The sequence below is a fragment of the Scophthalmus maximus genome, chromosome 2 (assembly GCF_022379125.1).
Source record: "Scophthalmus maximus strain ysfricsl-2021 chromosome 2, ASM2237912v1, whole genome shotgun sequence".
Taxonomy (NCBI): Eukaryota; Metazoa; Chordata; class Actinopteri; order Pleuronectiformes; family Scophthalmidae; genus Scophthalmus; species Scophthalmus maximus.
The window spans coordinates 2459302-2485625 of record NC_061516.1 but is presented as its reverse complement, the minus strand read 5'-3'; the positions used below and the strand labels follow the sequence as shown (position 1 = coordinate 2485625).

Here is a 26324-nt window from a genome sequence, read left to right as displayed (position 1 = left end):
CTGCCAAAACACCAACTTTAGCATATCTCAGCCAAATTAAATGCTATCATTTTTAATTGTATTTTTCAGTTTTGAACATGTATGACTACCAAATAGTCGCTTACTCTATCAATAGGGGTGGAATGTTACACAGAATTCGGTTTTCGGCACTGTTTTGACATCACATTTCAGTAGGAGTTCGGTACAATGGGGAAAAAGCAACAAAAACCCCCAAATGCATAGTTTAGTACGAAATAAATATAATAATTTAAAAAAACGTGTGCATTAGCAGTGTTTGTTCCACTTGGGCTATATTTAAACATTCTGCAATCATAAATAAGGAACACAAAAATGTTAATATTGTACCATATTACGCAGTTAAAACAGCGCCGACACCGTCCTCGTCTGATCCACCACTCGCTCACCGTTACTATTGTAGCTCACTGGGAATCCAAAGTTTTCCTATACCGCTGATTTAAAAGAAGCAGGCGGATCCTCCGGCCCCACGTGAAATTTTGGTTTACCGTCATCAATCGTCATGAATACACAGGTTTCCTTCCTGAGGCAGCATTTTTCTCCCCTTTTAACATGCCTTCTGTCTTCTCTGTCTGCATGGATGGTCTGTCACAAGCTCTGATACTCTTTTGAATATAATGTGATGAAGGAAAGTTGCTCTGCTGACGGTTTTCCATGTCACAGTTACACAACCATATGATAAAACACACTAAAATGCAGAAATATTTAGGACAGAATTGACCCAAGAAGTTGGGTAAGCATTCATATGGAAGGTCAAAGGTTTCACCATATCAACACCTCCTTACTATTAACTGGTTGTGAATTTGAAGATCAGTATATTGATCCTTTTGAAAAATAAATGTTGCAATGTTGCGAGAGGTAAATTTATTGACATGGATTCCCCCCTGCAACGTCAGATTTGTCACAACCATCTTTTAATTGCAATTTGTGGACTTAAAGCCACATACAGGAGGGAAAGAAAGTGACATTTAAAGGGAGAGAGAGGCTAGCTTCCGTAATTACACTCATTACCATAAGCTGGTGACCCCCATCCCTAGGGGGAATAGAACCAGTCTGACTTCAATATCCCATCTGCCACCAGGGGAGGAGGAGGGGAGGGAGGGAGTGGGGGGAGGAAGACTGAGGCTACACAGTGCTGTATTTTCCTTTTATTTATTTTTTTCACGACTGCACTCTTTCAGCAAGGAACATGAGACTGGGGGAGGGAACAGTGTGGAGCAAAAGATTAATGTCCTGGCTCAACCTTCAGTTCCTCCCTTTCAAGGGGAGACAGAATGGCAGAGGTTGTTGAAGTGCATTTCCCTTAGGGATAATCATCAAAATGTTCCTGTAACCTACCAATTCCTGGAGAGTTTGTGGTCCTCAGTGGTGAATATATGTTTGAAGTTGTGTTAATCTTACTTCAAGTGTGACAGCAGAGTGGCCCAGTGAAGAGGGCCCTGGGCCCAGAGGTTGATGAATGGCAACCACCTTCTGCTAATCTTTTTTGCAAATTTCCCTGCAGTGAGACTAAAAAAGGATTATCGTATCTTAATGAATCATGAATGTTCTATGGTATGTTGCAGGATAACAAGGTTGTACACTGTCCTCATGTAAAAGTCAATGCTTCCCGCAAGTTGAGAATTTACTTGTGGTGCTGCGTGGTGCAGCTTGTACCCAATAGGCATACTGAGACTCATGTAGTTAAGAGATGGAGAGTGTATCCCAGGTTATTTTCTGTCGTTAGGATTTACAACTGTCCTCTAAACACCTCACATGCAAGCTACTGGTGGACACTAGCTAGGTGGCTACCATAGACTATATAAAAATAGACGTAGTCACCGGGTCAGGAAGATGAAGCCAATGCAGAAGGGCCTCAAACCTGTATTCTCTGGAATGACCAGCAGAGGGCAACTCACTGGTTGCAATAAGATGTCAGTTTCTAAAGAATTCTTTGAGAAAATGACTCTACTTCTAACTTGATTTATAACGTCAGTTAACATTTTCCTGAGGAGTTTATGGTTCAATCTCTAGTTTCAAGTCTTCTTCAATACAGAATGATGTTAATTTTCTAGGTAATGGTCACATTTAGAATAAAATAGACGATATACATTGGAACGTGGATACAACGTGATTGACAGCTGGTACCGTCCAATTGGCACTCTATTCATTTTTAATAAAAAAATTGTTTATATATTATTATTATTATTTTTTTTTAATTATTATTATTATTTTTTTATTTTTTTTTTAAACTTGCATGGTTTGCAGGTGTAGGTGAGCGCGCAATCGACAAGCTCTCAGAAAGACCCCGCCCCGCTCAGTGGGTTGCCATTTGGTGGATACAGGACATAGAAGTCTCTATTACCAACTCAGTTACTAAGTAAGTTTATAAAGCGCAAAATGAGGCTTTCTAAGATAAGTACGATTTACCCAAGTCGAAACCAAGTGATCTAAGCTACCTGAGCGGGGCTGGCCCACCCAAGTCAAGCATATGTCTAGGAAATGCTGTATACAGATCTGCATACAGGACATTTTTGTAAGGGTTGTGTGCTTTTTGGGAGGCAAACACTCCATGTGTGTTATGGTGTGTTCTATTTGAACAGAGAAGTTGGAATGTTGAAGTTCCCAGGTGGTAATTTCAACTGGAATGCCCCCAAAGTCGGATTTCTGACTTGGAAAGTCAAAAGAACCTTGCCAACCTAGACAGCAAAATCCAAGATGGCTGCTCCCTACATCAGTCTAGCTGTATTAGTACACTCTATGCACGTCTATGTAATTTATGTGTTATTACATTAGCCATTAACACAGTACTGTCCAACTTTTAAATCAATAAACATGTTGCTAAGGTTGTTTGTACGCACAAAATACCTCACAATGTAACTGTTAACAATGGCTAACATGGCTAGAGCAAACCCCATTTCCCTGATGAAAAAATAAGAAAAAATAATTCAGACATGTTAAACTGAAACGCGACCATACACAACTTATGGATTGTTCAAAAACTATACTGGCTAACCACTGGAATTGTTTGACTAATGACAACTGACTAATATAGGCCAAGTGATATTTTGACTCCCTTTTTAACTAATCTTTATCTCCACCCAACCCCTGTTCTCTTTACTTGTAAAATGCTATAGGCCTACTGTGTTCACCAGTTAGCCATGTAGCTCGCTAAAAAAGCCTCCGTCTGTCATTTGGTGCTCCAATAGGGGTAGGTTTATCTGACCTTTGATAATAAGAAAAGAAACAATTAGCCAGAAAAGACTTAAAAGCTCCAATGAGTCGAGAAGATTAGTGCATCTTTAATTTCTGTGTATGGGAAATGATCCAACGTTTGCAGGTTTTAACTCATCTTCACTCTTGCTCACAATATGGCTGCTAATATTTCCTCATCAACAGAGTTTGAGTTCAGCGCCATTCCAGGCAGCAGTGGGCCACACACACACACACACACAAAGATTGCGGTTAGAGACAATTGCTTCACACGTGCCTGTCAAAACAATTGGCTGGCTAATCCGAACCCAAAAGCCTCCAGATTTTATATCCATTAAAACTGACTTTGCTAGATTGAAAATAAAAAGGGCAGAAAAACACCACCGATCTTAGCGGAGGTTGGCACGAGGTGTTGTCATGGGCAGAGGAAGGTGGCATTCCACACAGCGCAGTTCATTGTGTTGCGCTGTGAGGCATTATGACCCAAAAGTGGGATAACTGCGATGGAGAAATCCAGTGGGAGGATTTCTGCTTGAGCTATGAGACTCTTATCACAGGGTGGGATATGATGATGAGGGAGTGAGTGTGTGTGTGTTTGTGTGTGTGTGTTTGTGTGTGTGTGGGTGTGTGTGTGTGTGTGTGCATGTGTAAATGATGAGTAATGAACGGCTGGATGGATTACAGTGAAAAAGTGTGTCTGTTGGAACTCACTATATTCTTCACTTAAGTCTGGGGTAGCACACTTTTCTATGCTGTCGTTTGTGTGTATGTGTGCGCGTGTGTGTGTGTTGGCTGATGTTGGCTTGGCTCCGCTGTATAAAAGTCAACAGTGACATCAGTGTTTGGCCCCCTGACTGAGATTAAATCTAATAGAGATTGAGATACTGTAATAACTTGGACCCTTCTCTGCTCCGCTCAGCAATCAACCTGTCATGTTTTTTAGACACCCCACATAGGAGGAATACACACACGCACAAGAACACACACCCACACACACACAAACACACACCCATACTGTAAAAGCTGGCTATGAAACATCCATGGTTTTAGTTTAAATTAATTACACCCTTCTCTTTTTAGATGTGTTTACTTTCCGTGTGCTTGTTTCAGAGTTATCCATGCTGACACATTATGCTTCATACGTCCCTCTGCTCTGCTATGTTTCATATCCTGTCCATGACAACCTCTGATCAGGGCAGCATCTAACATTGAGGACACCGAGGTCATGTCCTCAGTAATCTGTCGAGAAATGTGGCATGAAAACGAGTTGACACTCGTTTCAATAACACACAATGGGCTTAAAGGCAGATTCTTATACCCTTTGAAACTCAATTTGACAGTATTGAGAAAACTAAACACATGATATAAGAATTAATGGAATTTCATTTTCTTTAGCAGAAACTTAAAACCAGACCACAATGTGGAGAGATAGAATGTACATAAAAAATAAATACAGTACATAATAGAACATTTAAAATAAAGGGGTAAATTGTGATTTTCTTAAGTACTGAAAACATTTTCATAGAGTTTGTTTTGGTAGCGTGTAAAGAAAAGTCTAGGGTAGGTGGGGTCGTGCTCTGGGGATTTTTGGCTTGACATCAGTATTTCATAATTTGTCTCTGATTGTCATGTTGAAACATGAAAATGTGTGTTCATGATTTCACATGACAATGTGGACCAGTCTGAAGCCTGACTCCAATAATTCAGCTACACCTTACAGTACTTTACAACTTTGCTGCTGGGTTTTAGAAATCTGGATGTGTTTTATCTACCATTAAAGGCAACAGTTGAGCCCGTCCTCCAACTCATACCATGAACAATGTTGTTTAAACAGCGTATTACGACGTATGAGGTCGTTTTAAAGGCCACAGACCTCTAGCAGTAGTTATGTACACGGCCAATAAAGGGCCGGGGTGGACCTGGCAAGTCCAACAAGTTTCCCTATGTACTTGGATTTCCTTATCTTCTGTAAAGTAAACGTGCCGATTCTCTGCCAAGTCACCCTAACCATCAACCTTACCTACAAGCTCATTAACCATGCGTTTGAAGCCCACAATGCGCTGAGATGGAAAAAGCTTTTTATGGCGTACATCCTATCATCAGTAGAGGCACTATTTTAGGAAGCTGTCGATATGGTAGTTTTTACCACATACAACAGAGTTCGTCGTATGAGTTGGAGGACTTGTTGCAATGGATTTAATTACTCTTACCATAATATGAAAATCCTAGTCCCAATCCAAGTCCATCCAAGTAAACAGTAAGTATGCATACATTTTGATGTCAAAGTTATAATTGTTGTGAATTTAGCATCTCTGCAATGGCTTCCTGTAAGATTCAGAATAGATTTCAATATCCTGCTCATCACCTACAAATCCGATAATAATCAAGTTCCATCATATCTTATAGAGCTCATAGTTCCATATTATCCCAATAGATAACTTCGCTCTGTAAACGCAGGACTACTTGTGGTTCCCAGAGTCTGCAAAAGTAGAATGGGAGGCAGAGCCTTCAGTCACCAGCCTCCTCTCTGGAACCAGCTCCCAGGTTGTGTCAGGGAGGCAGACACGCTTTCCACATTTAAAGTTAAACTTAAAACCTTCCTCTTTGATAAAGCTTAGCTCTCTCCCCCATTTTTCTCCTCACCCCAACCGGTCGAGACAGATGGCCGCTCACAACTGAGTCCAGTTCTGCCAGAGATATTCTTGTTAAAAGGGAGTTTTTTCCTCATCCACAGTCGCCAAGTTCTTGCTCATTGTGGGATTTGTTGGGTTTTCCCTGTAATATTGTAATATTGACATCCCTATGTAAAGTTCCTTGAGACAATTTATGTTGTGATTTGCCATTATACAAATAAAATTGAATTGAATTGAATTTCTGGAGCTAATAATGCACAAACAATAATGATTCACCGTGATGTGGGAAAGGGTAAGTGACCATTTCTGGACCAATCATCTGAGAAAACTTCTTCCATATTAGTCATATTCTTAGGAGGTCTGGTGTGATTGGCTCTGACTGGGTCACTCCAAGAGGTGCATTTTATTTTTGTCATTCTGTAGTAGATTAGGGGTGTGAACAGCTATCCTGTCATTATCATGTAAGACACATTGATAAACTTTGGGAATTAATTTTCCCATTGATGATGATGAGCTGTCCAGGCCCAGACGCAGTAAAGCCCCAAAGCACGATGCTCAATCCAACTTAATTCACCATTGGGATGATGATGACGTCATGCCTTTTTTGTGCCACAACCTGAACATTCTTATAACGCAGCACAGTTCTACTTGGTTAGAAAACTCTGCTCTTTTCAGCCCTGGTGTTTCTGGTGTGTATAACAAATTTAAATCCCATCATTATCTATACTGAGTCTCTCAAATGTAATGCAAATCCTACCCAAAGGTCTGGCTATAACAACCATTTTAATCAACAACCATACAAATCTATGGATTGCCCAGTGTAAAAGTCCTCCATAGTGTCACATGGTAATAGTCTAACATGGAATATACCCCCCCCCCCCCCTTCTGCCTTATTGAATTAAGACACATAGTTTGGGTTTGAGACAAAGTGAGCCTTGTGAGTGGGGAGAGCCACTGGTGGAGGATTGTGCTGTCAGGGGCTGATGGGAAACCAGAGACACAGGGTCACACCAAACTCTGATGAACACTACTACTGGGACTGACTGAATGATTGTTGGTATGTCAGTTACAACCCCTACTCAAAATATTTAACAAAAGTGCTTTTTACACATAATGGACTAATTTCCCTGTTGGGCATCTTGATCATTTACAGAATATATAATACGTCTATGGCCAAGTTCACATTAGATGAGAAGATGGCCAGACTAAGAAATGGTCCTAGAATCCACAAGTCAGCAGGGTCATGTGAGAGCGTGGCAGGGCCCTGGTTTAATTAGCCTCCTGTGCTCCTGACCTCATCTGGGACATCTCATGATTTTCAGACATGGTAATAATACAGTCTTCTAGTGTTTTAGGAGCTAACCTGTCACTCCGGACAATGTCAACACTTAAATTACTGCTGATAATGTGAGATTTCTAATGAAATTATGCATCAGGATTGCTTGGCTTTGGTTTTAATGCAGTCGTTAATTGTGTAGACTAAACAAAGAAAAAAAAGCATGTATTTAAAAAACACTTTCTCTAATTACCCTTGTTTATTGTAATTGTCCTTATTCTCTGTCCGGTATATTGTGTTAATAATAAAGTAAGCAGACTTCAGTATATGAATATTAGCAAGAGCAGCAAGACCAGATTAAGTGCACATATGTAAAGTAATGTATCTCAATTTGCGTACGTCCAGACTCACACATGCTATTTTGAGTACATAGGTGTGTTCCCACTAAAAAGTATGGCAACATGCCGTGCACTGTTATTACCCAAATGGTGCAACAGTCATTAAGGTCAATGGTCGCCATCTTGGCTATATACCGGAAGGGGAGAGACCACCAAAGTATTTTCCATCTTGTGAAAATGGCGGATTAGGAAAGAGGACACATCATTGTCATTCCCATGTAGCATGAAACAGGGGGCACACACAAGAAACGCCTACTGTCCCTTTAAAGCAGCAATATGTTTTTTGCCACATTGGGGCAGCAGAACAAGATGTAAATACAACAGTGACATAGAATGACCTTGCAATGAATGAATATGTTAGCAATTACACATCCAGGAAACAGAGCAACAGCAACATCAACATCATGTTAATTTTCAAGACAACTTCATAATACAGGTTAGACATGCTGTAAACAACAATTATTACAGTGGTGACCCTGAACCAAAACAGTAAAGAGTCGCCAAACATGACACAGGTCACACAGCAAATTCCCTCCTCTGATCGCCCATGGGTGTTGGTTTCAAAATGAGGTTTGGTCACGGACATTGTTAATTTGTGGAAAGCAATTGTGCTTTTTTTTAAACAAAAACCTGGTTCAAAGAATTTCGCTGTTTTCTTAAAGGGATAGTTCAGTGATTTTGAAGTGTGGTTGTATGAGTTACTTATGCATAGCCATGTGCCGGTATGAGATTTTGACGGTATGATAACCTTGGGCGAAAATACCGCGGTTTCACAATATCACGGTATCGCGCACCTCTAAAATGTGCTATTGTAAAATGTAAAATCTCTGGGTAAAAAAAAAAAAATGCAAATTTTTTGCCATTGACCAAAATGTATTTTATTTCTAAGTAACATATAGAATATTTGGAACATTAATAAATATTGTGTAATATAGAAGATAATGTAATACTTTTCTGGAAAAAAACAACTGCATGAAATTAAAATAAATGCAGTCTCTTTAGTGTTGTTGATGGTGATTGTTTGACTGCTCTGTACTGCTGGTGTTGGAGACAGTTGTTCCTCTGCACATTACACTACATGGGGGATTCTACTGCACTTTTTGGTTCCTTAGTTAGGATATCTGTAAACACTGGTGGACAATGACATCGCTGATCACCATCTCCATAAGGTAACATGTTAACCATGCATAAGTAACTCATACAACCCTACTTCAAAATCACTGAACTATCCCTTTAAGGGCTCATCGTCAAGACAGTATTAATGTACTGTACACTGTGAATTACACACAGATGACCTGCTCATGCGTGAAGTGAAAGTGTTTCCTGTGTTTACTCTTACTACCTGGCAAATCCACCCCCTTAATCTGCCAAGCACACTTGGCTCGTAATGAGAATGGGAGATGGCCCACTGATTGGTTGCATGTTACATCCAAAACACACTCATGATTGATTAAGAAACAGTACAACCATTTTGAAACATACAGAGACTTTTTTCCCACCGTTCATTTAGCAAAAGCGGAATTGGACACACCCAAAATGCACTTATGCTATGTGCTTTACACCTTTAAAGGAAACTTTTTCAGTTTTTCTCTTTCCTCAAGTTTGTTATATAGTTTTTTTTGTTTAAGTAAAAGGTCTGCAAAGTTAAAAAAAACCAAAGTCTGTGGTAAAGGGTGAATCTCTCCCCGACAGAAACACTGCTCCTGCAGCTCCTGAAATGTCTCGTCAGTAGTCCAGCTAATACTTTCAATGCATCGTGATGTCATGTGGCATCACGATGGTACGGCGGTGCAGCGGCTAGTCTGGCAGGCCCCCAAATAAAGCCAGGTAAAGGGAGAGCGGAGGCCGCCGCTTCCTACATGCGCTAGAAGCGGTTAACTAATCACAGCTGAGTGGACCAATCAGAGCAGACTGGGTATCTTTGGGAGGCGGGCCTTAAAGGGGCACATAATAGATGTGTTCTAATCGGCAAGCTATTCTGTCTATTTCAAAACATCTTTCCAACTTTCCATCTTTCCACACGTGGAGTTGATCCGTGCGTATCAAGCGATCCATTTAACAATCTGTAAGTGAACACAAACAATGTCACAAAGGTCTTTTAGACATTTGTACTCACAGGAACCTATTGTAATCTGAGAAGTTGATCTGCGGATTTGAGGTTACTAATCGGAACGTAAAAAAACATTAATATTTATCTACTTTGTGATGTGTGCATTTGCAAAACAATTTTACGTTTGCACACATTGCTTTGCATTTGCATCTGCTTCAGAGGACGCAGAGGGCAGAAACTGAAGAGCAGAGCGCCTGCAGTTTGAATGTATGTAAGAGCATTTGTCTCGTGGAAGAAAACCCGCTTGCCAACACTTGGCCAGATAGCTGAGCACTGCCATGGTTGGGCTTGTGAGGCCGGTGGCTTCCAGTGCCCCCGCCCCTTTCCTGTGAGTGTGTTTTATGTGTTTATCTGTCGTTGTAACTTGTTAGCTACGACACTAACGCCACGTTTTCTCTCCAGACACAACCTGCACAAACTTATCCTCCAGGCCGGCGCCCATTAGCTGGCTTCCCCTCGTGTGCTGCCTCGCTCCACGCCGCGCTTGTCCTACAGTCAGTGCCATCCGAGTATCAGCAGCCATTGTCCCCCTGCCTGCCTCTGCTCAGTGCTCTGCACAATTACAATAAACCTGTTCTTCCTATCAACCCTCAACCCGTGCCCGCCTGCTCGGTCCGGAACACGCCACCATCCCGTAACAGGCGCTGGATATTCTCATGGACCACCACCTAAACCCTGGCAGCACGGTATCAGTGGGCAAGTGGAGCAACTCTCACTGACCCTAACATTACTCATGAGTGTATGTGTGTGTGTGTGTGTGCATCTGCAGGAACAAAATAAGGGGGGAGAGAAAGGCACAGCTGTGTGTATGCACTAAGCAGCTTGTTTTGATTCAGCGTTTCCCCTTTCCCAGAAAAAGGCTGGCATGCAAGGCATGCCTGTCAAAACGGCAGCCAACCTGTGCACCTCTCAGCACGCACCGACACACGTTTCTCTGTCAGGCAAAGCAGGGCGGAGAGACTCATGAGGGACAGCTGTTCTGTATTTGATTTCGTGTTTCTGTACATTCATGAGAATTCTGTGTGTATTTTTCTTCTTTTTGTAGTGAGTATATTCTGGGTTGTTAAGGAGACTCTTAAGTGTCGGAGTGAATGTATCTTTGCACACGGAAGCTTTGGATGCAGCGAGGTCAAACTATGACATATACTGCCAGACCTGAAAACCCTAGCTGATTCCCTTAAATTCCTTCGCTTTGAGTGCATATTGAGATTGCTCCCTGCTCTCCCAGGAGGTTGGAAGGTCAATCCAACCTGGCAACCATAGCTTATCTCAATGTTTAAAAAAGCGAGAAGGAGCGAACGACAGGCTGTTTTAGAAGCTGCTCCCTAAAGGTACAAAGGCTGTCGTTTTCAAACCTGGCAGCCTTCTGGTTTGGATTCAGGAGCTGGTTTTTTTTCTTCTTTCTTTTTACTGTCGAGCACATAGGTTCTTTAGAATCCAAGCCAAAGAAGAGAAGGCTTTACCCGACATGTCATTTTAAATTGAGTGGAATGGGGAATGTTTTCCATCAGCAACAAATGTTGACAGCTCTCGTTTCCTCAAGGGGGCGAAGAACAGTGACGATGGTTAGAAACAACGAAATGTGGCCAGGTCAGTATCAGAAAAAAGGACCTGGTCTTTGCACATATATCGCGGGTTCTTTATTAAAGTGATATGAATGCAATCAAAGCACACTCTCTTCACTTAGTCAAGTGACACTAACTACTGATACTTATAGTTAAGAATACAATTGTGTCTAAGTTTATACCTAGAGTGTGTCAATGACTTAGGGGCTTTTTGAATTGAATTGTGAAATTCATTAATTGCGTGGAGTGTGCGCACCTCCTCAATAAGCTAAAAAAATCGTCTACATATTAGGACATATGCATATTAAGGACTTGCAAAGCGGATATGGCTAATGTGTTAGCAAACCACACATGACACAACATTAGCATTCATTTGGAATCATGATTCTGGACACCCGTCCAGCACACCAGTCCAGTGTTGCAGTCTGAACCTGTCTTTTTGTATTTCGACATGTAAACAACGGAGCTAAATGGATCATGCTGGGTTTTTGTTTTGGGCAGAAACTTTGACATTTTCTGCAGAATCACACCCATGGGGCAAACAAAATGACCACAATACCAGTTGGCTTTGGGGGGAAAGTGTTCAAACACACCGAGTGCTGCACTTTGCACCCCCCCCCCCCCCCCCCCCCAAAAGGTTGTGACGATTCAAAGCCATGAGGCTGGAATGTAGGTGTCACTGGAGGAATTCCTCTGGATCCGAGACCTCCAGCTGGCTGTGTTACAACAGGCTGCGTATCAACTCCTACATCAAGCACGCCGCGTTGCTTTCCCGACACATTCGGCAGCAAATGCAATCACTCAGTTACATGTGCTTTTTAATCTGGCTTGTGCCTGTTTTCCATATGGGACAGATTCAGTCCAGTAACAGATGGTACAGTATTCCATTTGGGTGTGACATGTACTCTGATTCTCCTCCCTTAAATATATGCATATTTGCAGCTGGTTCTGACTGCAGAATGTGCATTTGCATCTGATATATATATGTGTGTGTGTGTGTGTGTGTGTGTGTGTGTTATTTTTTAGTACATATGTGCATGTAAGTAATGTAATACAATGCCCAGACATTCCCCATTAAATTACTGCTGTAATAACCCACAGTCTGCAGTTGAAGAGTATTACTTTTGCGAGGCTCAGAAAGCACTTGGAAACCAAACACAGCCCAGAGAAATGAGGGAGAATTAGCCTGAAATGGGCTTCAAATCGCTGGACAGCAAAGGGTATTATTTCACACGCACACGACCCAGTCACACTGCAGGCTCACCTTTCTTGACGGGAAGTGTAAAAGAGATGCTGACGTCAAGGTATTATAAATCTCAAGTCACAGTGCGTCACAGCTGAGCGAGCCAGCTCAAATGTCCAGGTCTGGAAGTCCCATCATCATTATCATCATCCTCATCAGAGTCTGTCTGTGTGTGTGTGTGTGTGTGTGTGTGTACAATTAGGCATGAGTGTGACTTCTCATGACTGCAGCCAAGTCTATATGTCCATAAGGACATACAAAAAGTAGTCTATTCCCAAAAAAAATGTCATCTCGCAATTTTAAAGAAAGAGATAAAATATTCCTGGATCAGCCTCTTTGCTTAGATCGGCGCAAAATGTGATGGGTTCTTCCTTGGCCCATGTTACATCCTTCTATCCTTTTTGCATAATGCTGTTGACAAACAAACAAACCAACCGACCAACAAACAAACAAATGGCCTGGGGCGAGAATATAACTTCCTTGACAAATATAAAAATAACTTGATCTGTCCCTTTGTCCAGATCTGCTTCAAATTGAATGGCTTCTTTCCTGGCCGATGTCACATCCTTCCACCAAGTTTCGTGGAAATCCGTTGAGTAGTTTTTGCGTAATGCTGCTGACAAACCAAAAGACCAAAAAACAAACATATAGCATATTCACACGCAGAAATTTAATTTTTAGACTTTGTGAATAGCTGTATCCAGGATTCATACCCTTATTTTTTACATAAAGCTAACTTGTCTACATTGGGAACCCCCTGTGCTTGCTATGAATTGCAGATCTGGTCTGTTTTGCAGTCAGAGAAAGACAGGCTGTTGCATAATGTGATACATCTGTCTTTGTCAGTATACAGCTACATTTGGAGCCACTGCCTTGATTCAAACTGAACAAGACGCAGGCAGACTGGTGAGGGAAATTATGTCACGAATGGAACCAGGTGTTTTTACAGTAAGTGAGCAAAATTGTTTGCTTGTGCTTGTTAGGTTAGAGCTGACATTTTTGATCATCAAATGTTTTAACTAGAATCGCACTCAGAAGCGCACATACTTCTGCACGGGCCAAAAAATCCCTAGTGATTGTCACAATTGTCTAGTTCTTAGTCTCTAACAGAAAAAGAAAGTAAAACCAAAAATTCCCGATCCACCCCTCTGTCCCGATTTGCAACAAAAAGGTTTTTTTCTTGCCCCATGTCCCAACCTTCCACCAAGTTTTGTGGAAATCTGTTCAGAAATCCCGCTGAACAGACCAACCAACAAATGGACAGAGGTGAAAACATAACCTCCTGGGCAGGGGTAATAAATTTGCCAGGGGTAACTGCTGGTAAATCTAGCTGGGGGTTCACCTCAAGCTCCACATCCATGATGTCTCAGAACAGATGGAAGCAATGTCCAAAAAGTAGTTTTGTCCTTGAGGTCCGTTTCCAGCTGGAAATGTTGCCAATGCTTCAATCAGCCAAAGCAAAGAGTTTTACACCCCATTTGGTTGGTTTACACTTCACTCAGTTCCTGGCCTTTTTCAGTTGACATCTCCATCTATTCAAGCCATCAGGGCCGTCTTAGCATCATCCATAGTCAGCATATAACCAACTACCCTTCTCTCATCATTGCATTGTTCTGTGACCGTTATCAGAAATAAAATCCTGAAGTTCCATGTCTCCATGTGAAATAAACAAACTCCACCTGCTAACAGTGGCGGCGCCAGAGATTTTCTTTTGCTGGTGTTATGGGGTTGCTCGAGGTTTCGGTGAGGGTGCTCTGAAATTTAGAGTTTCCCTTGACAGACGTAAACACACACACGCAAGATGCACCTGCAACTCTAAATTTGATGTCTTCTAAGCGAGCGAACGTGAGAGGAGGGAAAGTGGTCGGTGACAGGTTCACCATCTCTCTCCGTCTCATTTACAGGTTTTGATAAAGTCTTCACACGTTGACGTTTAGGGAGTAAAGAAATGATCCATTACTAACTTTACACAGGTATTTAGATTATTACCAAATCTTTCCAACTATGTTCAAACTCATATATGTCTTTAATTTCGTCAGACCCTAGGGGGGTCTGGGGGCATGACATACATTCTGGAGGCATGATCTATGAGAACTTTATACTGTACAAGTAAACAATTGTGTGCTGTAGTAAAGAATTAATCATGAACACATAGGTATGAATGAATTAGTATGAATGATGATCACCACCATTAATATCCTTACAACCTATATATGTGTGTTGTATGGACACTGACCACCACCCACATATTACATAAAAGAGGGGAAAGTAGCTTCTTGTTTTGTGTTTTCAAAGAAATTAAGTACATTTTCAGACTGTCTGTCAGTCATATCTCGAGAACAGTTCATCTTGTCATGTGTGTTGTTTAGGGTCCAAGAAAGTGCAGTGTTGAGTTTGAACACGATTTACGTTCAGTATTGATACATTTTGATTAAACAGCTGATCAGTGCTGTGGAGCAGCAACGTACGCTGTCAATCACAACAACAGCGCATTCATGGGAATGGTGACCCCAGCTGATTCTGCGGTTTAGGGTTCCGTGTACTGGGCAGCCCCAAGCCCCTCCCTGGTGCCACCTATGCCTGCTGATGATTATGGAGTAATATAGTTAAAAGCTGGAAAACTAATGCAAGTAGACCATGAGTTGAGCCCTTTGATGATAGTGAACAGTGTTTTTGACCCTATAATAGCCAAGCTGGCTTGGTTGTTAAGGCTGACGAGGATGTGGCCCCAAATATGCAGGACACCAGACTTAGTAGCAATCTAAACAAGTTTTAATATGAATCCAGGGGAAAGGAAACGTGAATTAATTTTTGAGCAGTCGAGCAGGCAGGCAGATGTTCTGGAGTTCAGCAGGCTGAGTTCCAGGCTGCGCCCGGGTGGCAGGGATCTTCATGAGCAAAGAGACTAAAGATAGGTTAGAACTGAGCAGAGTCCCAAGGATCCAAATCAAAAGGGTCAAACAGGCAGCTCGGCCAAGTGTGTATCACGTTGTAGTTCAAAACACTCTGGCGCCTGAGTAGATACAGAGCCACAGCCGCCAGCAAGGAACCCAGAGAGCGTCACGCCCACCGCCGCACCTCCTGCCAGACACACTCACGCACACAACCACACATGTTCAGAGGGAGAGAGAGGAGATAAGGCAGAGTTACGGTGGATCCTAGACCCTCCGGTCCAGCTGAGGCTACAGAATAGCCTAATGGTGCGTTCACACCTGAAGCGACGCAAATTTTCCGCCCGAGTAAATCACATACAAAGTCGATGCAAAGACGCGACTAGACGTGAATTTCGCGACACTGACTCGGGCGGCGCGAATGGTGCAACATGCGTGATGCGAATCAGCCCAAATTCTCCTCGCATCCATCGCTCAGGTTGAAATATTTGAACTCGGGCGATATATTTGCGCGATGGATTGTCGAGTTGAGATCCTTCCTCCGTCACCTGTCGTCAGACGGCCTGTCATTGTATCGTGAATGGAGGATCACTGCTGTCGCTGTGTGTGCGCCGCCAGTCCAGGTTGATATTTGAATCATGACCGGGTGAAGAGGGAGAAGGCTCGGCAGAAAGTGAATGAGGAAGTTGGACACTAGCTAGCTCGTTATCCACAGTAAGCACAACCACTTTGTGTAGCTTCCCCAGCGACGCTCCCGTCTGCCGTTTTTGCCTTCAAAGGTTCATGTGTACGTGTGTGTGTGTTTGTGTGTGTGCATGTGTTTGTTCAGATGAGGTTTGTCGGAGAAAGTGGAAGGGACTGAACGGGCAAACTTTCGCGCGAATGACACAAATAAGCACAAATGTGCTCGCACGACCAAACTCGCGCGATAAACGCGATGCAAAAATCCGTGTCGCGTCCGGTGTGAGCGCACCATAAGATGATGTCTGTACAGAAATCCATGCCCCAACTTTTTGTGGCATTTTGATTATACGCCAAACTGCATCAGGACGGTTGCCTATGACATTTGGTAGCCTACTCCAGTTTATTTCATCCATGATTCCTAATTCCGAGATAAGGTGATTTTTTCCCCCCCAGAATGCTAGGATAGTAGCAGTTAGCTCACCAGGTGCACCAGCTTACCGACTGGTCCAGCACTGTAGTCTCTACGTCACCACGCCTCTAGTTTTGAAGAGGACTTTGCCAACAAACACACCGCCGATTATCGTTATCAATAGAAATGATCGAGTTCATTTTCATATATCGTACGATAAGTCGATAATGTAAGTATCGCAACAGGCCTAGGTACATTTCACATGAATTCATTTGACAGTTAGGTTGAAAATGGGCCAGTAACACATTTACATAAGTGTTGATGGCGCATTGTCTTGGTTGGACAAATATATAAATCAAATGACGGTTCATCCCGAACATGACGTTTGACACGATGATGACCACAAACCATGTCAGAGCACCCAGCGAATATTGTGCTTCCTTTAGCAACTACATTCGAACTACATTTTTGCCATGTTAAATTGGCACATTGATGTGAGAAGCTTGGCGAAAAAGTTGGCACAAATTTTCTCTTCAGGCTTGAGTTGGACACTCGACAACCACCCATGAATTCTAATGAGACTGTCAGGGACCAACTGTCTCTGTGCAGCCGGCCTGTCTGTCAGGTAGTGAGGGTTAGACAAAAGGCATGAGGATCTATTCCAACAAAGGTTGACATGACAGGTCTGCATGCCATCCGCCTGTAATTACTAGGTGACAGCGGGGGCCGTATGCTGAAACAAGTACCTGATCAAACAATAAATAGAGATGCGAGGGGAGACGCATGTCAGCCTGCTGAACAGAGGGAAATGTTTACGTCCAAATTCCTTCCCCTTTTGTTTGCCATTTGTCATTTTACCCATTTGTTAACAGACTATTGTACCAAAGATTACGCATTATATCTGTTTATTTACTCCATTACTTTGTTGTAAATCTTCGTTTACTTTGTTGACTCTACCCACACTCCCCACACAGCTGGTAGTTATGTTTGGTGTGACTTTGTAGAGGTTGAGCACAGATGTCAGAAGTGAGCGTGTTTGAGGTCACAGTGCACTACATGGCGCTTAAAGGTCACTGGTACAAGTCTCTGTTCTCCCACTGGGATTCTTTTTTTTTCAGTTTTTATGACAGAGAAAGTATCCGTTTGCCTCTTAATGGCCCTCAGAATTGCTCCTAATTTCTGTGTTGCTCGCTTTAAAAACACGCATTTTCCATTCCACTCCTCCTGTTTCAAAGTAGCACAACATCTCTAACTTACTCCGAGGTTTCATTCCTTTCAAAAGTCCCCCTTATGCACACCTTAACCCAATTCAAAATAGCCTTAAGAATGTAACTTACCCTCACATCACAAAAACCCCTTCACCCCTGCTCAAAACTGCCCCGGGCCTCAAACTCAAAAATTTCGCTGAAAGAAAAACAACCTTCACTTTACCTTAAAACTGCCACAGAACTCAAACTAACACATCAAGGAAGCCTTCAGCCCCTCAAAAACAAGTCTTAATCTACACACTCCCTCCTCAAAACAGCTACTACCAACTCCAACCTAGCCACTTCCAGTGACCTTTGACCCTTGGCTCCCCCCCCCCCCCCTCAAAATATTTATCTTTCAGCACCTGTCTGAAAACAACTCTCCAAGCTGAAGTCACCCCTCAGAGTAAAACCTAGTTGGTGGCTGACCTGCTGTAACAAATCCTTTTATAGTTTGTTGTATTTCACCTGAGCTAATGGTGAAAACAGACAGTAAAAGGAGAGGATGTAGGTGTTTCAGGTTTGACAGCTTTCCTCTTTGGAGCCATAAAGGTGTGTGTGTGTGTGTGTGTGTGTGTGTGTGTGTGTGTGTGTGTGTGTGTATGTGTTTGTGTGTGTGTGTGTGTGTGTGTGTGTGTGTGTGTGTGTGTGTGTATGTGTTTGTGTGTGTGTGTGTGTGTGTGTGTGTGTGTGTGTGCTTGAATCTCCTCCGTGGATGCTGTTGCTCATGCCTACTACAAAGATCAACTTTAATGACTGTGATGTCTTAAATACAGTTACTCAACCACAAAGACTCAAAGGCCCCAAAAACTCTTACAATGAGCAACTTGGTCCTCAGGAAAATACTGTAAACATATTCAGTCAACAGTCAAAGACTTTTTTTTTCACAAGAGAGATTTCTTTACCTATTTGTGTTTTTTTCTCTGTGCTCTTTGCATTGGGGAAAAACGTGATATCATACAGTATCCATGTTTTAACCAATCAACATGTAGTCCAGGGTCAGAGACAGACCAATCTCCCCTACCCGAGGGAGTTGTCAGGTGATGGTAAAAAGCTAGTGTTGCTTGTCGTTAGCTTACTGTTAGTAATGATAGCATATTTATTCACTTACAGTATGGTCATTTTCAATGTAATACAAAAAATGTTTTGGTATAAGCTAGCCTGATGAACGTCACTATATTCTCTGTGGAGAAAAAATGAGAGTAGCTCAGGTTTTATACTTATAATGGTGGCTGCTACCGCACCTCAGTCAAAAACAGAATTCGACTCAACGGAACCTTACTATACAAGCTAGATATAGCCAGTCTAGTTTTTGGCCGTCATACCAAGAAGTTAAAGCAACAGTTTTTTTTCTACATAGCTTCCACAGCTTCTCCTCAATAGGCACTCAACCTTAAAGTACTCTCAGTGTCAAGTCCTTGATGTGAGTATGGTCAGTATGAGTCAGCGTCTTCCGACCCTGATGTCTTTATGACAGGCTTGTTTGTCCTCATACATTTTTAATGGAGCTAGCCAGAACACCCAAATACACAAAAACAGGCACAATAAAAATGCAGTGGCCGTTACAAATGGGGGCAGATGTGCGATTATGTCCTTAAAAACTCAACTATGACTTTTGAAAGGCCAGAAGGTTCAGTGAAAGACGACTGGAAAGAATTATGGATTAAAAGAGAATGAGGGGTGGGTGGGTCCTGAAAAAAAACATAAGCTCCTATTCTGTGAAAATAATGCATATATTAACTAGATTTATTGCCAAAGGGTTGAACGCCTCCGTCAACCAGACAAGCTGAAGGAATTAGGTCACAAATTCCCCTTCTGTTACTGAGTTATGGCGTTGAATAATGGCCAGAAAAGTGTTTTTGCAGAATATTATGATGTCGGACTAATTAATCAATGTGGCCCGGGAAAGGGAAGTTCGGGGTCCCCTGCTGGAGCTGCTGCCCCTGGTCACAACCCCGGATAAGCGGTTGAAGATGAGATGAGATGGAGATGAGATTATTATCGCATTATGATGTCTTGACCTGTGACCTCTGGCCACCAAAGTTCTTACCAGTACATCTGTTTTATCCAGGTGGACGTCTGTACCAAGTTTGAACAAAATCCCTCAGGGCGTTCCTGAGATAACACGCTCACAGGAACGTGACGGACAGACAACCCAAGCACATACACTAATGCCTCTGGTCTTCGCTGTCACCAGGGCGAAGGAATGGATACAGTTCAGCCTGTAACCAACAGTAGAAAGCTCGTTGCTGAAAATTCAGTTGAAATCCAGCCTGGGTGATAGATATATCTGCAGCTGCTTGACATAATGTGGAGCTTTGCTTATGAAAGCTGAAGTAAAGGGAAAGGAGCCAATAAAAAGCAAAACTATTATTTTTAAAAAGAAGAACCAACACATTCATCCAATTAACATTTTGTTTTTAAGACGATAACCTAATCCCTGCATGTAGGCCAAATTAATGCAAATGTTGTACAGCTATGAACACCAAAAGCTGAGTTTTGTTGTTTTATATATTTGGCCTTAGTTACTTTTGATATAGCCTCTTTACATCCATACATTCTCTGGTGTGGTCCATAGGTCTGGAGAACTTCTGTTGTGTTGGCATTAGTTTTTGGGCATTTGTGTGACGTTTGGTTTTGCGTTGTTTCTCTATTTGTAGCAAGTTTGCTGTTAATGTATTTGCCTGGGCTTCCTGCAGCCCAATTTTACATCTGCAGCCACGTTTTCATAGTTACATTTGCTTCGTATGTGATTTTTTTCTGACATAGCAGCATGTTTCTCCTAATAGAGATACTTCAGGCGTTTGCAGCACATTTGCCCTTTTTGGCCACAGCTTATGTTATTAAATATATAAATTAACTAAAAACTATGTAGGATTCTGATTGTGGTCTTGATGAGGTTATTTTTGTTGCAATGCAGGAAGGAGGCAAAGGTATTTGCCATACAAAAGGAATTGCATCAGTGCAATATAAAAGCCATATGCTCTGCAATGTGGTAGGTGATCCTGGGGATGTAAGTGGAATGACATCATCTCTTTCCACTGAGTCCAAGAGGACGACGGAGGGTGGATGAGGTGGGACAGCGAGAGCCTGGAGAGAAGAGGATGTTTCATCATCCCACTCTAGCTCACTGTCATATGGTATTTATAGCACAGACGCTTGCTGAAGTCATCTGTGTGTGTGTGTGTGTGTGTGTGTGTGCGTTTGAAGTTTGATATGCAGCATTTGAAACACACACACACACACACACTCAGACATAATCATCAATCCCTCAATAGTCACGCTTGTATCTAGAAAATAGGAGCCAAGCCGGTCAAGGGTCATCCCAGTAAAACCAACCCATTGCTGCATGGGCCGGTTTCTGATTTCAAGGTAAACCACGGTATCAAAAATCCGTTGTTCCGAAACCGCTAACATTTTCCGTCACACCGTCTCGACGGTATGAACTGTCTTTTAACTCCAATGCCCGGTCTCGTATGAGCGAGCGCGGAGCGAATGTGCCGTGAGTTTGGCCAATGTGCTAATGTTAAGTGCCGGTTGCAGTCTGTCTCACTCTAATAAATGCCGCAGTGCGTTAAGTTTAAAGAACCGTGATTTTTGCCCAATGTTATCATACCATCAATATCTCATGTCTAGCTGAAGTCCACTTATGCCTAGTTTTCCAATACATGATTTTTAGCCCAATTTTCCACTCGTTGACAGTGGAACTCACCAAAGGAAAGCCTCAGACTGGATCCAAGTCTGCGTTTATTTGGCAGTCACCAATCGCAATGGGTAAACTCTTCAAAGACGCGATTCAAGCGACTTGTGGACATGTCGCCACTTCAGAAATAGATCTCTAGTAGGCTAAATATCTAGAAGAATCAGCGACAACTACAGCCAATCAGAGCATAAGATGACAGAAGAGCAGGAGGGTTATTCAGACTCATTTGAATGGTGACATATGGGGAATCCAGAGCTCAGAGAGCTGTTTACACTGCCTACTGTGTTGGCCTATGAAGCCGAAAGCCTCTTAAAAACAGAGGTGCCAGTTCTAGATGACTAGGGGAAGGTTTTTTGTCACATTGTCTCTCATGTGACGAGGCGAGAGAAATTGTAAAACAATTGCTTTACACAGAAAAAAGAAAAGAAAAAACGCCACTCAGTGATGAAAACTCTTTTAACTCATTTAAAAAAAACTATTTTAAATCAGGAAAATTATTTCAATCTCTATTGAATAATGATGATAATGCAGTAATTGACATTATAAATAAACTGGAATGATCTCATCTCCCGTCGCCCTACTCTCTCCCTGGCCTCGCTGGCCTGAAGCAGACCTTGCGTTGTTTAGAATACCATGTTGCATCCTTGTGATTATGTGGTTTACTTAAAAGCTGCTGCATGGTCTTTATTATCCGCTGTGCCCTTCTCTTTCTGTCGTGCGTGTACCGCCTGTGTTGCCTCAGCAGACATGTGAAACTCATCACCATTTTCTCATTACCTCATCATCTTCTCTCTAATACTCGTCTTTTTGCCTCTCATTAGGCTGTAAATCTAGGGGCCTAGCTCTAAGGATTTACTGCACAATTTGTGTCTTTGAAAATATGTGTTTCCCTTGGCGGCGTGTCTGCACCCCGAACTGTTGCCAGGGAGGAAAATAACAAAATCATTTCAATTGCGTGGCTTGTATTCTTAGTGCTGGATGCTGAAATGGCGTTACCTTGAATGGAAGTCACCTACTCTCACCAACCTCACTGATTCTGCAAGGTCTTGGTTTTGTTTTAGTTCGCAAATACTAACTCGAACGTATTGGTACAGTAGCAATTGAATCAAACTAATACAGTTCACTTTTTCCAACATTTACCTAATAAAGATAGAACGTGTCGCTGAAAGAAAGTGTTACCTTGTTTATATCCTTCTGAAAATCCCATCCATCAGTTTTCGGCCTCTTATCATGACCTGGGTATTGATTGCAGAAGGCTCTGCAAGGTATACTAAACGTGCATAGGCCTGTCACGATAATTACATTATCGACTTATACATAAATATGAATTCAATAATTTTTATTGAACTAAATAATAGCCATTGTGTCTACATGCTTGTTTGTTGACATAACATCTGTTCTCACTTTGAACTTCTCTCACAAGCTCTTTTTTAGTTTATTGTTATACTGCTGCCACTTTTTCGGGTGAAAAACTGAGTTCAGCTCAATGGATGTCATTCAGCAGATAGTGACAGATAATGTGCAGTTATCCCCATTTCTAATGATACCGTATCTCTTTGATGGACGAGTTATCAATCCGTTGGAGTGGCTGGGTCTTCCAGGCACAGTATTTAGCTTTAGGTCACCCAGTGCACAATACAGAGGGAAACATATTTTAGGCGTAAAAATGCGGTTTTGGACAAGTTCGGGCGTATGGTGCGAATAAAACATGAGTTGTTATGTACTATGTGTAGACAGCTGGACTGATTAACACAAGATTCCATCAGATGCATGTGCAATGCTGAAAAAACCATGCTGAAATCCTCTCTCTCTGTGGATATGGCATGAGGGCATGCCCAGGCCCATTTGTGACCTTAACGGTTACTCAGGGATTTGGTCACATAGTGTCTCCGAGTGTACCGGCACCTCGTTGGGATGAATGTGGAGGCGCCGTGTTTTGAGGCACTGCTGTTTTCTGTCATCAATCAGCCAACCGTCTGAAAGGCTCTACCAGAAGAATGCATGTTCAAGCCTCAAGTCAGATGAAGACATGTTTTGCATTACTGGTATAACTCTATATTCTGTCCCTTCATATAACTTGCTTTTGTTCAGTAATGCAGAATGGGACTTGAGGGAGTTTTCGGTAATAAGAAGAAGCATAGGAGTATAAGCTGTTGATCGGATAGTGTTTCATAGCTCAACATGGTTTGGTTCCCTAACATGAATCATGTGGACCTCTGGTTTGTCCTTACATGGTCCCAGCTATTATGTGGGTTCTTTTTCCTTCCCTCTTTGATGTGTTAGTGGAGTGCGGTAGCTCTCTAGTTATTTACATGACTTACATTACATTGGAAAGGAAAGTGTTTGAGATTAGATTTCAGCTTCACACCGGTGTTTGTTTTTACAGTATTTCTTGGAAGAGATAAAAAAGGAGAGCATTGGCGTGTAGAGAAAATGAGAAGGAGGCGAACACTCTGGAAGGAGTTCAAGACTAGTATTTGGGCCGAAAAACACCATTTTGATATTCTTAGAACCCTAGGAGTAATGTAGTAAAATTAATTTTAAAAAGGTTTGTCCTGAAGTTGGTGGTGGAGGAGAGGACATGTGGTCTATCTTTGGTGAATGAATGTGTTTTTATTGCTGTTTAGATATTAGTGAGCTCCACGGGAAACTCAATAGTGTTACGCCTGATCTTTGAACATGTGACCCCATAGTATCAACACGAAAATTGTGTACACAGTATATGCTTGGTGTTCAAGTAGTTGGGTCATGAGAACTATGCTGCTAGGCAACAACGTCATGGACGCCAAAAGACCCCTCGCGGTTGTCTCGCTAAATTTTTCTCAGCTACAATTTAGCAAGCTCGCTGGTGTGTAACGCAGGATATCCAATGGCAAAAAGAGAGGACAAAGTCAATATGAGGCTGTCGGGAATATCAACATTTTACTCATATGTATTGTAAAAAGATAAACTGTCCCACCAAAACAGTTAACTGCCATTTATGAAAAAGTCAGCAAACACGTCTCAACTGGAAGCTTTCAGACAATTTCCTATTCAGAGGTTGTGAACACCCACAAGAGGGGAGCGTTTTATTGAATCTTCTTGTGAACACTGTAAACACGATCCTAATTGAAAGGAACATATATTTCGCAGGGATTTTTTTACATACATTTACCCTTTTATGAGACACTTTAGCCATGTTTTGTATGACATCCGACATTGTATCATGTTACACATATATGGTAGAAAATAATAAAAAGCACAATAGGTCCCCGCTGATTGTAGCATTACATGAATGTAAATAAGTCCCATTGACTTGTACAAATTCAACCAGTCACGATTTGTGACAGCTTTTATGATAAGAGAAAAAAAAATGTAATCCTCAGTGTTTTTGTCAGAAATAGAACCTCAGTATGAAAATGTCATTGTAAATGCATAAAAGCCATGAAAGTGATGTTTTTCCTCTGAGGTTGCGTTTCATGATACCGTTGAAAATAACCTTTCAGAAATCAGAAAACGCAGAAATATATTAATCTGATGTCATACATAAAGCAACAATACCAAATCACACAATACAGCAAGAGGGAGGCATGCAACTGAAACATTTTCAGAATGATTAACACTGTTAATCATTCAAGTTCAACTTGAAGTTTTTTGAATATAATCATAATTTGAGTTATATTATAAAAACTTCAAGTTGAACTTGAATGATTAACAGTGTTAATCATTCTGAAAATGTTTCAGTTGCATGCATGAACTCCAGAGACTGGTTTCCAGACCGGAAACACAGCTGGGATTTCGTTAAATACTGGTTGGCTGAGTGGAGCCTGCTCTGACCACGTAGGAGCCAATGGTGTGTGGTGTTGCTCACACACACACACACACACACACACACACACACACACACTGCACTTTGGTTAGTTCCAAACCTTGCTCTAATCCTTGTGATCAGTTTCTTACCTGCATGCCAAACCTACCAGTCAGCCACTGAGGCGTGTGTGTGTGTGCGTGTGTGTGATCTGAAGTGTGAAGCACTTTGAGTAATCAACAAGACTTGAGTAGCACTGTAGAAATGCAATTCATTTACAATTTTTTATAATTGCTGCACAACGTGTGTATACTCTGCTGGCCAGCTAGCATGCTTTCTAGCAGTTCGTCTTCCTCTTCAATTCCTGGCAAATCTGCCGTTTTAATATCAATCCACCAAGGTGGATGTACAGTAAGTACACCCGGCTTTGACGACCTTGATGCACTTGCACCATGCACTTACGACCTAGTGCTTCGATTGTTAGAATAGAGGCCCCTGTGCCAACTGGATGAACTGTCCACTTGTGTTTAAGACCTTGACACAGCTTTCTCTGTGTGTGTGTGTGTGTGTGTGTGTGTGTGTGTGTCAGTGTTCGTGCGTGCGTGCTTGTGCAGAGGGAGAGTGAGGGACGATGTGACTGTGTCCAGTGTGATGGAGAAGAGTGAAGCCTTGTTCAAGCTCAGCTCTGCTTTTCATTCAGCCTCTTGTTAGAGATGTGGAGCAGCTATTTACTCAGGGATTCCACTGCATAGATGGCTACGTGTGGACACACCCATACACACACAAACACATAATTATATATAAACATTATAAATCTGCCCAGAAAAAGGCAAACAAATACACACTCACAACATATGTTAAAAAATCCCAAGTACACACTTGAATGGCAAGGTGGAAATACCACAGCTGCCCTTACAACAGCTGTGATATTCTTAGCACAGACCCCCACCCCCTGTTCTTTTTCTTTTTTTTTTTAAGGGCGTGTCGCTCTCATTATCAGGGTAAATATGGCGATGGCAGCTCAGAATAGAGTGGCGGGATAAAGTGGGTTAGAAAAATAACAGAATGGAAACTTTGCATGAAATTGACTTTCAGCTTTGCTGTTAGCACGCGGGCCTTGTATAAATAATGACTGCAGCGGGTCTGCCAACGACACACACCCATTCACCTA

At 42.0% G+C, this 26324-nt stretch overlaps 1 protein-coding gene across 1 annotated transcript in view; it reads right to left on the bottom strand.

The window, feature by feature from the left end:
- afap1 (actin filament associated protein 1) overlaps positions 1-26324 on the bottom strand; it is a 108837-nt gene that overhangs the window by 64566 nt on the left and 17947 nt on the right. The gene's annotated exons all lie outside the window — the stretch shown is intronic.